The sequence below is a fragment of the Camelus bactrianus genome, chromosome 3 (genome assembly GCF_048773025.1).
Source record: "Camelus bactrianus isolate YW-2024 breed Bactrian camel chromosome 3, ASM4877302v1, whole genome shotgun sequence".
Lineage (NCBI taxonomy): Eukaryota > Metazoa > Chordata > Mammalia > Artiodactyla > Camelidae > Camelus > Camelus bactrianus.
The window spans coordinates 82,643,517-82,656,437 of record NC_133541.1 but is presented as its reverse complement, the minus strand read 5'-3'; the positions used below and the strand labels follow the sequence as shown (position 1 = coordinate 82,656,437).

Sequence of the window (12,921 nt, the reverse complement as noted above, 5' to 3'; positions counted from 1 at the left end):
AAAGTGTAACTATTAGCTATTAGGGCAATAAAATGGAAAAATGAAAACATTTAATTCCAAGAAGGCATGAAAAGAGAAAGTAAGAATAGGTGGGATAAATGGAAAACAAAAAGAAGATAGACATAAATATATCAATATTTGCTATAATATCAACATGACATATAAATCCCAACATACCAGTAACTGCTTTAAATGCAATTTGCCTCAACACTCTTAATAGGTAGAGATCATCAGTTTTGATAACAAAGCCAGTTTCATGCTATTTAAACGTAAAACAATGGAAAATGACACATCAAGAATAATGAAAAGAAAACTGTACTGGCTATATAAACATCAGAGAAAAAGTATACTTCAAAACAAGGAATTTCACCAGAGAGTATAATCAACTAATTGACATTTTAAAAATATTCAACTCAACAATAGCAAAATGCACAATATTTTCAAGTGGACATGAAACATTCAACAAAAAGGACTGTAATCTTATAGACCAAACCCTAACAAACTTAAAGTAATTGAAATCATACAAAATAAACTGACTATAAAAAATTGAACTCTATGTATAAATAAAAATATGTATGGAAAATCTTTAAGTAATCACAAAGTAAACACATTTCTATGTGGCCTATGGTTAAAAGAAACTGCAAAAGCAAATTAGACAACATTTTGCATTGAATGGAAATGAAAACAATGTCAAAATTCATGGAACACAGCTAAAGCAATGTTTAAAATCAAGTCTGTGGCAGTAAATGCTTATAATTATAAAAGAAGGGTCTCAAAAAATGACACTGGCTTTACTATAATAAACCAGAAAGAAAAATAAGTAATGTGAAAGTAATCAGAAGAAAGGAAATGATAAACAAAAATGAACAAAAAAGGAAAGATAAAACTAAAGAAAGTCAATGAAACCAACACTTTTTAAAGATTAACAAAATTGATCAAATACTAGGCAGACAGATAAAGAAAAACGTATCTTACCAATTTTATGAAGGAAAGAGTGTATAGAACTACATCTCCAGGCATTAGGAGAATAATAAGAAAATAATACAAGTAACTTTTTGACAATACAATTGTTAACAAGACGAAATGGACAATTCCTTGAAAGATAAAAATTGCCAAAACTCATTAAAAAAATTATAACCTGAATCGCCTAGCCAAAAAATAAAATATCTATTTCTCAAAAATAAACTTCCAAGCTCAGATACTTTTATGGTAAATCCTATGACACAACTGAGGAATAAATACTATCAATTATATGCAAACTCTTCTATAAAACAGAAGACTAAGTAATGCTTTCCACCACGTTTTTTCAGAGACCAGACTATTCCTGATAATGAAAAGTAAAGACAGTGTAAGAAAACCACAGACCAATATCCCTTATGAATGATGGCTCAAAACCTTTAACAAAACATTATCAAATCAAGTCCAACAATACATAAAACAACAGCACATTAGTGGCTTCACCCAGGAATGCAAACTCGTCAACAGCTGAAAATTAATCAGCATGATTAACCAACGTCTACAGACTATAACAAACTATAAAATCACACGATAATGTTAAAAGATGCAGAAAACAGCAGTTGCAAAAACTAAAATTAAAATTCTATTCTATTCATGATAAAAATTCTCAGCAAATATGGAGCTACCTCAAACTAACAAAGATCACCAACAATACATCAAAAGTAAACATTTTACTTATTGGTGAAAGATGGAAATTTTATCATTAAAAAACAGAGCGAGGGAGACAAGGATATTCAATCTTACTGCTTCTCAGTGAAATTGTACCAGAGGCTCTAAAAAATTCAAACTTTTGAGGAGGGGGTGGAAATCGATGAAGGTGGCCAAAATGTACAAATTTCCAATTATACAAAAAAATGTCATGGGAAAGTAATGCATAGCACAATGACTATAGCTAACAATACTATATTGTGTATTTGAAAGTTCTATGAAAAGTGATCTTAAAAGTCCTCATCACAAGAAAAAAATACCATAACTGTGCGATGATGCATCTTAACTAGACCTTGTGGTGATCATTTTACAATGTACACATATATCAAATCATTATGTTTTATACCTGAAACTAATGTACTTTATCAATTATATTTCAATTTCAAAAAAAGAACTCTAGAAACCCAACAGTAAAAAACAAAACAAAAACAATCCAGTTAGAAAACTGGCAAAAAACATGAAAAGATGTTTTACCAAAAAGGATATACAGACAGCAAATAAGCATGTGAAACGATTTCCAACCATTAAGAAATGCAAATAAGTAACACAGTGAAATACCATTACACGCCCAATAGAATCACTACAATGAAAAAGGCAGACAATAATCAAGTATTGCCGTGTACATGAAGCAACTAAATCTCTCATATACACCGTGTTAAATGGGACAACCACTTAGGAAAAGTTTGGTGGTTGGTTAAAAAGTTAAGTACTCACCTTCCATATGATCACGCCGCTTCACTCCTAGGTGTTTACCTAAAGTAAAAAGAAATACATGTCCATTCAAAGACTTTTACATGAATGTTTATAGCAGCTTTATTTTTAACAGCCCCAAACTGGAAATGACCCAAATGTTCATCATCAGGTAAATGAATAAACAATTTGGTATATCCATACACGGGAATACTAATTAGCAACCAAACTGAAAGGGATATTGATAGATGCAACAGCAAAAATTCACCTCAAGACAATTACGAATGAAAGAAAAAAGATAAAAATAGTATATGCTACAATTTTATTTATATAAATCTCTAGAAAATGCCAAACAAGCTACAGTGACTGAAGTTAATAAAGCCATTATAAGATATTTTATATATAAACATATTTATAAAGGTATAATTGAGACACAATAAACTGCACGGGTTTGAATGGATATATATTTTATTTAAATTTTAATTATGTTAAAATTGCCTAGATTTCCAAAGAAAACCAATTTAGAGCAACATTCCCTATTATTAAAAAAGGAAAAAGAAAGAAAATTCAACTGGAAAAGAAAATAAATGTACAGTAAACATTGGAAAGGAAAAATACCACAGTTCTTATTTGTCGATAAAATATCTGCTACAAAGAAAAATCCCAAGAAATCTAGAAAAAATTCACTTGAACTACTAAGTGAGTTTATCAAAAACATAGGATACAAGTCAAGACATAAAAATCAATTGCAATTCTACTCCTGGGCTTATACCCAGAGAAAAATATAATTCAAAAAGACACATGCACCCCAATGTTCATAAGAGCACTATTTACAATAGCCAAAAATGGAAACTATTCAAAAGCCCATCAAAAGATGACTGGATAAAGATGTGGCATTTATATACAATGGAATACTACTCAGCCATAAAAAGAGTAACATAATGCCATTTGCAGCAACATGGATGGAAACTGGAGACCATCATTCTAAGTGAAGTTAAGCCAGAAAGAGAAAGAAAAATGCAGTATGATATTGCTTATATGTGGAATCTAAAAAAAAAAAGGACACAAATGAACATATCTACAAAACAGAAATAGACTCACAGACATAGAGAACAAATTTATGGTTACCAGCAGGTAAAGGGAGTGGGAAGGAATAAGTTGGGAATTCGAAAATCACACCTCTCAAGGAGTGACAGAAATGTTAGCTATCTTGATCGTAGTAGTGATTTCATTGGTGTCTACATCTATCAAAATTCATTAAATTGTACATTTGAAACGTGTAGTTTATAGTACAGGAACCATATCTCAATAAAGAAGTTAAAAAAAGAAATACAACTTAATACAAAAAGGGAAAAAACTGGTTATGAGACTTCAACACAGACAAACAAATGGCTCATAAAGCACATGAAACTGATGCTCAAATGCATTAGCTACCAAGAAAATGTAAATTGAATCCATGAAACATATCAGTAAACATCTACTAGAATGGCTAAAACCAAAAAGCTTGATGTTAGAAAACAATGTAAATGTGGAACTGGAACTCATATACTGCTAGTAGGAATGCAAAATGGTGTGATCAGTTGGAAACCCGTTTAGCAATTTCTTATAAAGTTAAATATACATTTTTCATATGACCCAACTATTCAATTTCTGGATATTTACTCAAGAGAAATAAAAACATATGTTCACACAAATATCTGTATGCAAATGTTCATAGCAGCTAATTCAAAATTGCCCAGACCTGGAAACAACCCAAATATCCATCAGTTGTGAAAGGATAAACACATTTGGGTTACAGCCCAATAAGAGAATATTACTCGTCAGTACAAAGAACTGCTATTTTCATACCAGAAGAATCTCAAAAACATGTTAAATGAAAGAATTCAGGCAAAAAAAAAAAACCCTACATACAGTATGAATCCATTTTCCTAATATTCTAGAGTAGGCAAAACTATAAGGACAGAAAATAAATCTTTGGTTGCTTAGGAATAAGCGTGATAGAGGGAATTAACTGCAAAGGAGCATAAGGAAACTTTTGGGTGGATGGATATTTGTGTATCTTGATTATGGTTTTATTTACCTGACCACAGAGCTTTATCAAAACTCATCAAATTGTATACTTAAAAAGGTAAAATTCAATGTATGTGAATTATTCCTCAATAAACTTGACTAAACAAAGATTTATCCATGTGGCTATATATACCCCTAACTCATTATTTTGAATTGCTGACAGATTCACCAGGTTACACATTTACTTACTTTACCAGTGATGATCCCTAAATTGCCTCTAATTTCTGACCACCATAAAAACTGCAGTAATTATCACCTTCATACATGTGTATGAAAACTTCTATGGAACATAAAAGGAATAAATGCCTGGCAACAGAATTACTGAGTCATAAGATGAATGCAATTAGTGTGCCTTAATAAGATCAGTTTGCCCCCTCAAAGGACTATACCAATGTGTCTTTAGTGCTTCTATCTATGAGGGAGATTAAAAAGACTCATGGAAGACCATCAGCCTCTGTCCCAGGTTACATCCATGACCTTAGCCTCACAAGCTACCCAAGTGTCTTTACAAATGACTTTTTTCACTTCTGATTATTCTGATTTCACTTGCCTGTCCATTTGGCCCATAATCATTGTGTTTGTTTTGTTTTTATCATCTTCCCATAGCTACATTATGCTTTCTGAAACCGGCCTTCTGCAATAAATTGTACCTCATAGCAGTCTAACTTCTTCTTCAAATTATTTTATTTCTTCTCTCTTATTCCATTCAGTCTTGCTGCCTGAGAAATGATCTCTTTTCAAATTCCAGTTTCTTTCAACATTTTTCACATATACTCTGATCCATGATTCTTATTTCCAGAGGGGGAAAATAACAAAACAAAACCCAGCCTAACTGCTCAGAATTTCAACAATCAGTTATCTTGAAAAACTCATACACTCAACTTCCAACCTAAACCTCTTCTTTGTCACATTTGGAAAGATTAATCGGAGGATTAACACGTACAGTGTACATATATCTGAATATGCAGTTGGGAGTTTCAGGCTCAAATTATTCTACGAGCAAAACTAAAGACACTGAATTTTTAAAATTAACAGTTACATAAGCACTTAGATTATCTACAACATGCCACAATCCTTACATTTATGGCAATTCTTTGGTGACTTTCTCAAAGTTGTTTATCAAATGAATCATGATCTTTTTCTCCCAGCTGCTTAATCTATATTTATTTTGAGCTCAGTTTCTTGCATTGCATAACACAAATATAGAATTAAATTCTTCTGCTTTTCTGTAATTAAACACAAGAGTAATTTCAGTATTTATATTTGCCATACAATCTTAGGCATATTTAGGAATGCTTATGGAGAAGATGCTATACAACAGCTACTTTTATGATTAAAAGGGAAGACAGTTTCAGCACTCTCCATTCCACCGTAATGAAGTAAATACAGAGAAACCTAGCTTAATTCATTTTACGAACTTTGTTTTACATGGTTTTGTGTGAATTAGACTCTTATGATTATTCTATTTCCAATAATTAATATTAAGAGTAATCATCAAAATCTGAAGTACTGGAGTATAAGGAGTTAACACAATAACCTATTTTCAGGCACTTGAGAGGAATTTATTTACTTCCAAATACCTAATAATGTCTTATTAATAAAAGCACCTTCAGTAATTTGTGTATCTTTTAACTTACATTATCCTTTTTAAGTATTATAAATTTAATAAAATTTTACTTTTTTTGGCTTGATTTTATATTAGTGTATTTCTGAGCAAGTATCATAGAATAACTTGAGCTGAGTTCCCTCCCTCTGACCCTGGGACAACACAAGAGTCCTACTTTCCCTAGAGTTGATTAGGTGCAGAAGACATTAAACAATCAAGTATTTGGCTAGCACGCATAAGCATTTCTGTTTCTTTCAGCTTTGGTTAAAGCCCATGTGTTCTTTAACCTGCTTGTCTAAACTTGTCCCCAATAATCCCAAATCTGCAAAAAGCAGAAGAAAAGCAATCCATAGAATAGCCACCCAGCGCATATTCAACAAAAAGAAACCAAGCCGGCAGACAAGCTTTACTGTGCGGAGATTCCTGATAGATTGTTCAAAATCTGCCTTCTAGGCACACGTGTGACTCGGACACCTCCTCCTCCTCACAACTGCTGGACGCTCCTCCACTCCAGCATTATTTTTTTTAAAAGGCCCTAAGTTTTAAAGACACTCAGTTTGTTATGCAGCAATCCATAACTGAGATCAGAAAGTATCAGGTCAAACAGGGAATCACTTAATCAAACATAAAATAACAAGCTCTATAATTTGGGGAGTTTTATTTTCTGAGAGTAGCAACGACAAAATCCAATAGAGAAGAGAGAAAAACAAACTGTAAAATCCTAAGAATCGGATTCAACATTTCATCCTTCTAAAGTCACTAACTCTAACAACTCATTTGAAATGTGTCCTTTAATTTCACATTCACAAATCTAATCACAACAACAATATACTATGATGAATTTTGTTAGGTATTTTATCTTTTGTACGTGACAGGCTATGTACCTCCCTACACCAACCTAATTCTTTGGTCTGTCCAACAGAAACCATTTTTTGAGATCGTTGTTAAAATGTTGTGGTCTTTCCCAACCTAACTGTAGCTGGGTTCAGGGGTAACCTGATAGCAGTGTGTTCAGAGGTGTCCCTTATCTCCTCCTCAATCCTGGAGGTTCCCTGCCATACCTCATGGGACACCCTAAATGCCTGTTCAGTCGTTCCAATGCAAGCAGAAGCTTGACAGTACTTGCCAAGACAATAAAGCAAAACTATAAGAGCGTAAAATAGTCTATCAAAAGGTGATACGTACAACATAACACTGAAAGCCCATAGGATTTTAAGGTTAATTGGATAATTTACAGTATTTTCTTGGCATAAAACAATGAGCAGAAAACAATTTTTCTCAGACACGATTAAATCCCTTTTGATCTAAAAATTTGGCATTTACCTCGCTACATTTTATGTCTCGCAAGTGGTTGTCAAAGGGAAAAAAAAAAAAAGGTGCAACCTGTCATCGATTGTACCAAGTATGCCACACAGATGAGGGATGTCGAGGGTAGGGGAGTATATATGTGTGGGTGGGGAGGGCCTTGTGCGAACTCTATATTTTCTGCTCAGTTTTGTGGTGAACCTGAAACTGCTCCAAAAATTAAAGTCTATTAATAAAATAAAAATTTTAAAGTGCAACCTAATTGGAAGAATGAAATGCTACCTGTGTATTTCCAACAAGAACTTGCCCTCTCATTTTAATGTAGATACATACATATGAGTAAAAGTAGTTTTAATGCTTGCTAGTTTACTGTGACATCAATGCAACAAAAACCTCTTTCTCATAGCATCAGAGATGTTTTACTAGTGGAAATTAGCATCTGGGTCTTGACATTCCCACAACATTATATCCAGTGGATAAAAAATTTCAGGCTCTTTTTTTAAATACTTGAATAGTCCCCAAAGAAGTTCATCAACTTTAGTTCTCCAAAGTAACATACACAGTTATTTGTCTAAGTCAAACACGTGTACACAAACACACTCCCCAACGTACACACACACAGCTGTAATGCTGGTCTGCTGATTATGCTGTCTATTTAGTTAAGGAAGGGCATTATTCAGTCAGCAGAAGTGAAGGAGCCATGAGGTAAACACCATGTGCCTGGACTTCAGTTTCTGACAGTGAAGGAGGTAGTACACTAGCTACTCGAAAAGCCTTCCTATTATAAAATGACTAAAACCTGAACAAAACATGGTTTGAAAGGTATTAATGGGTTCATGACAATTAAGGAAAATCATCAAGATTAAAAATTAAGCCAAAACAACAGCTATGAACTTTAACCAGAGAAGGCAGCTGCGAAGGGTGTATGATTGCTCTGAATGGTATGTGATTGGATCTGAACTGTTTGAATTATGATGGAAACCCTGAGGAGGTTTAATTGGCCCCACCAGGGTAACCGCAGGTTCTGGGCCACAGTAGAAGCAAATTAAATCCTCCCTGGAGGAAAACATCCCTACATCAGAGCCACAGCGTTCTCACAAATTAAATTCAACATAATACAACCATTTTTTTTTAAATTACAAAAAACACATCTATAGAGTAACATGAGAGACAGTAGAAAGTAAAAGACAACAACTTATATCTCCAAGGACAGTGGATAATGGAATAAGAAAAACTATAAAATAATGTAAAATATTCAAGAAAAATGTGTTTTTTTAATGAATAATCAATAATAACTACCACAGTGAAGAGATTGATCTGGAAAATAACCAAGTAAAATTCTAGAATAAAAATGTACAATTAATGAATAGGTAACAAAATAATCAAAAGGTTATTAGAGAATTAGAAGAAAGATCCGAAGGAAGGATCCACATCACAGTTCAGAGATATCAGCTAACAGAAAATATGAAAAAAACATTAATAGAAGTAAGGAATAAATGACAAGGTCTGTCTTCCAACTGTAACTCTGGACGGAAGGATAGAGAGACTGGATGAGGCTAATGGTGTCCGTGGAGAGAAGTATCAATTTTATAAAAAGATATGTAAAAGACAAATAAGTGAAGAAACATACTATATTCATGGACTTAGAAGGCTCCTTATTTTAAATATCTACCAGCCATGATCTAAAATTTATCCTCTAATATGACTCAAATAAAAAGTCTGAATTTTAGAGAAATTCTTGCCTATGTACATCAGGAAAGATGTTCAGAACAGTATTGTTCACGGTACCAAAAAAACTAAAAACAATGCACTGACAAGAGTATGCGTAACTTTCTGCAATAGTCACAGCAGAATGTTAGGGAAGAATGCGAAAAATTACAATTACATAAAACAACATGGATGAGTCCGAGAAATATAATGAGGGAAAAATTCAGTTCATAATGGATAACATAATGTTTGCTACTTTTATAAATGTAAAAAATAACAAAACTAAGCAACATATTGTCTACCTCTTAAATATGTAGTACTAGTATTTAAAAAAAGACAACAAAGGAATGATATGCATACAATTCAGAGCAGTAGTTCTGGTAAGGAAATCAGAATATGAAACTGGGAAAGAACAAATAGTACCAATCTTACTAGTATTTAATAGCTCGTAACCTTGATAGCTTATAGTTAATATTTATAATTAAATGTTTAAATTTACCTATATGTAGCATATACTACTTAACCACAGATCAAATATTACATTAATATAAAATGTACATTGCACTTTAAAAATAGTTCTGTTAGCTTGCTTAAATCTATTTTTAGATTTTATGCAAAATGTTATGCCAAGTTCCAAAAAAACCATTTATTCAGAGTCCTCGGCCACAACCAATCAGAAGAAGCAGACTGAAAGAAGAAAAAGTGACCAAGAGGCTGATACGAACCAGTATCTACATGGTAAATGACAAATTAAATAATTTATACACTACAGACTCAAGAGCCTCAAAGTTATTGCCATTTAACATTGGAGTTTTTTTAATATTGCAAAGAAACTGGCCAGCACCCTCCCAGTTTTAGCACTGCTGCGCAGTATAATAATTGACTCTCCTTTGGCAACCGGGAGTCACGATGCTCAAGAAGCACTGTTAAATTGGCAAAGGAGAATGCAGCACATTTCAGAATAAATCTTTTTTTAATTAATCAATCAATTCATTAATTTTTAATTTTTTCCCCAGTTTTACTATGTGAGATTATTAGAGTTTGACTGCATATACACATTATATTGCATATAAATACATCTAAACAGTATACTACACATTTTTTTAGTTTATATATATGTACTAATCATTGTTTCTAAGAACAGATAAGAGCTTTAGCTTTTGAACTTACATAGTTATCAAAGGAATAAAGCCAACTACAAAGTAAGAAACAACAGAATGCAGCAATCCAATCATAGAGGACAGTCAAATGGGCTTACACATATTCAAGAAGTCAAAATAATAATTAGTTCATTTGTGAATAAATAAAACTCAATTCAAGTTGTTACAGTAGATGTTGAACATTCAGTGTCTGGAGTGGCGCCCCCTTTCAGTCTTCATAGAGTAATACTGTCTGCTTAACTTTCCAGGTTACCTGCCTGCTTCCTGAAGGTATTTGCATTTTTGAACCCACAAATTAGTTGCCTTTGGAAAGTTTGGTGCCAGGCTGACAACCCTGTTTTTCTGGTGAGGGCTGGCTGTGGGGAGTGGGATTTGACAGATAGAAGTAAGATGGAAGGATGTCCCAGGAAGAGAAAAAAGCGTGAGAAAGGCAACGTTGTAATTTCTGTTCCTCATTCACTATTCCTCAGGGTCCCAATGGTTTGTAATTTATTAGGGATGCTCCCCATCTGTCCCTCGTACCACATGGAATGCAGTGCCAGGTCCCTTGGAAAAATGAACACGTAGCTGAAAAAAAACACAGTGTCTTTTCCATTCCTTTTAGAAGGTTTTGTAGTTTCTGATGGTGCATTTACCCCGTCTCCTTGAGCTTGGGGTATCATCCTACATTTTTTTTTCCAGAAGCTCATGCAGATTTATTCTATACAAATTGCCTCGAGTATTAAAATCAAGTCTTTCTCTTCCTAAGTCACTCCACTACACCATCCAAAAATTAATTGATTCCACAATTAATAGTGGCCGATACATTTCTATGCTTTCCACGCAATTAAACCTAGCTAGATATTAAAAGGAGAATAATTGAATTATCCTGCTAAAATAAACCATCCTAAGTTGCAGATGACTCATTTATCACTGAGTAATTCTCTCAAGGGCTTGCCATAGATTTTTGGTAGAATATGTGGGAGAAATGTTTATGAGTGCCCTTTTCAGCAACAGTGGGCAAAATTACAAAGTAGATCACTGAAATAATAAAACTTTATTTTTTTATTGTTTCTATATAATGATATCAACTATGTGAGAGCTACAAATATACTATTCATGTGATAAGATGGTATAACATATCTTATTCAGACAAATAAATTTAATATTTTTTTCATGTAGTAAAAATGTATCAATGATTGAGTTAGGGGATTCTAGTCTCAGTTCTTGCTTGGTCATTAGGCAGATCAGTGACCTTAGCATGCTTGGATGTGACTCTGACTCTTTAACATTGACTTCTTTGTTTTCCATCACTCAGTAGAAATGCAGTATAATCATGTTGAAGAGGCAGACGTACAGTGGGATCTAACTCCCTGTTCTACCATTTACAAGCTGTGGGTTATTTTCCTAACTTATTTAGGTGTCAGTTTTCTCATTCACAAAACTGGTGTTGGGTTAATCGACTCAAATCTGAAGGATTCTTAAGATGGTTGAAATAATTATAAAACCCTTAGCATGGTATTTACCTAGGACATGGTGAGTCCTCAAAAAATTGTCTTGCGTTAACTGAGAAGACACTTCTGTTTTTTTAAATCCCCAATGTTTCAGTTTGATTATCCTATAGTCTTGATTTCCCCTATTTTTCACAATTGTTTCTCAATCATTTCTACGACATATAAGTATAAAATACTAAATTGTATAAAATGTATCATGCGTCTCTAGGAACATGATGCTAGAGTTGATAACATTTCAATACTCATATTTTAAAATAGAGATGTCTCTGTCTAAATCCCCTCAGATCTAGCCTGGTTTATTTTGGGCTGAGTTAGATTTCTAATGGCCAGGATAAATGCCTGCTCTAAGATGAGTAGGATGAGCTTTGTTCCTAAAAATGCTTGAGTGACTTGGGAACAGAATTAAGAAACATAAATGACAGGTTTAGCTTTAAAGCTTATTGAGCGGATTTTGAGTACTTTAGTCTCGAAAGTTTTTCTAGAATTTTCATGCCATGAAGAACTAAATGAGATGTTTCACGTAATTAATATTCTAACAGATGTCCTTATAGACCACAGGAGCTGCTTTATGTGGACGTTCTCAGTTTTCTTTTATATTTATATTCTATGAGGATCATATAAATATAATTTTATGACAAGTATGTTTTTGGTTACCAAGAGGAATGATAAAAGTTCCTTATTTGCCCTGGGAAAAGAGGCAACTGGGCCAAAGGGATACATCTGAGAAGGGAAAGCTTCCAGGGACCTATTAGGGAGTTTCCATCAAGATTCCAAAATTCCTAGGGGAAGCCAGAGTGACACAATGATGTTCAGCAGGAACATTTTCTTGTTTGGGTTTAGTGGGTGTGCTTGGAGATCATTCAGAGGCATGGAGAGTAGGAGTGGATAAGAATTTCAGGAGGTGAAAACATATCTCATTCACCGTGCAAACAAAAAGGAGGAGAGCTGGGGTTAATGGGCCAGAATTGGCCACAGCCAAAATATTCACAACTTTGCTGAAATACCCATTTCCTTCATGCAGATTATGTCTATTCCACAGTTCCCTCTGCTACTCTGGACTCTTTAACATTAACAAAATTTACATCCATATACTGGAATCGAAACAGGGTTCTGTACATTTTTCTAAATGCTGCTCAACGTAATCCCTTTTTGTTTGCGCATAGTC

At 33.6% G+C, this 12,921-nt stretch overlaps 1 long non-coding RNA gene across 1 annotated transcript in view; it reads right to left on the bottom strand.

Moving 5' to 3' along the window:
• LOC123613269 (uncharacterized) overlaps positions 1–12,921 on the bottom strand; it is a 340,111-nt gene that overhangs the window by 266,430 nt on the left and 60,760 nt on the right. Inside the window, exon 2 of the long non-coding RNA XR_006720626.2 lies at positions 2,440–2,478. This is a non-coding gene — a long non-coding RNA (uncharacterized LOC123613269). The remainder of the gene's footprint in view (positions 1–2,439; positions 2,479–12,921) is intronic.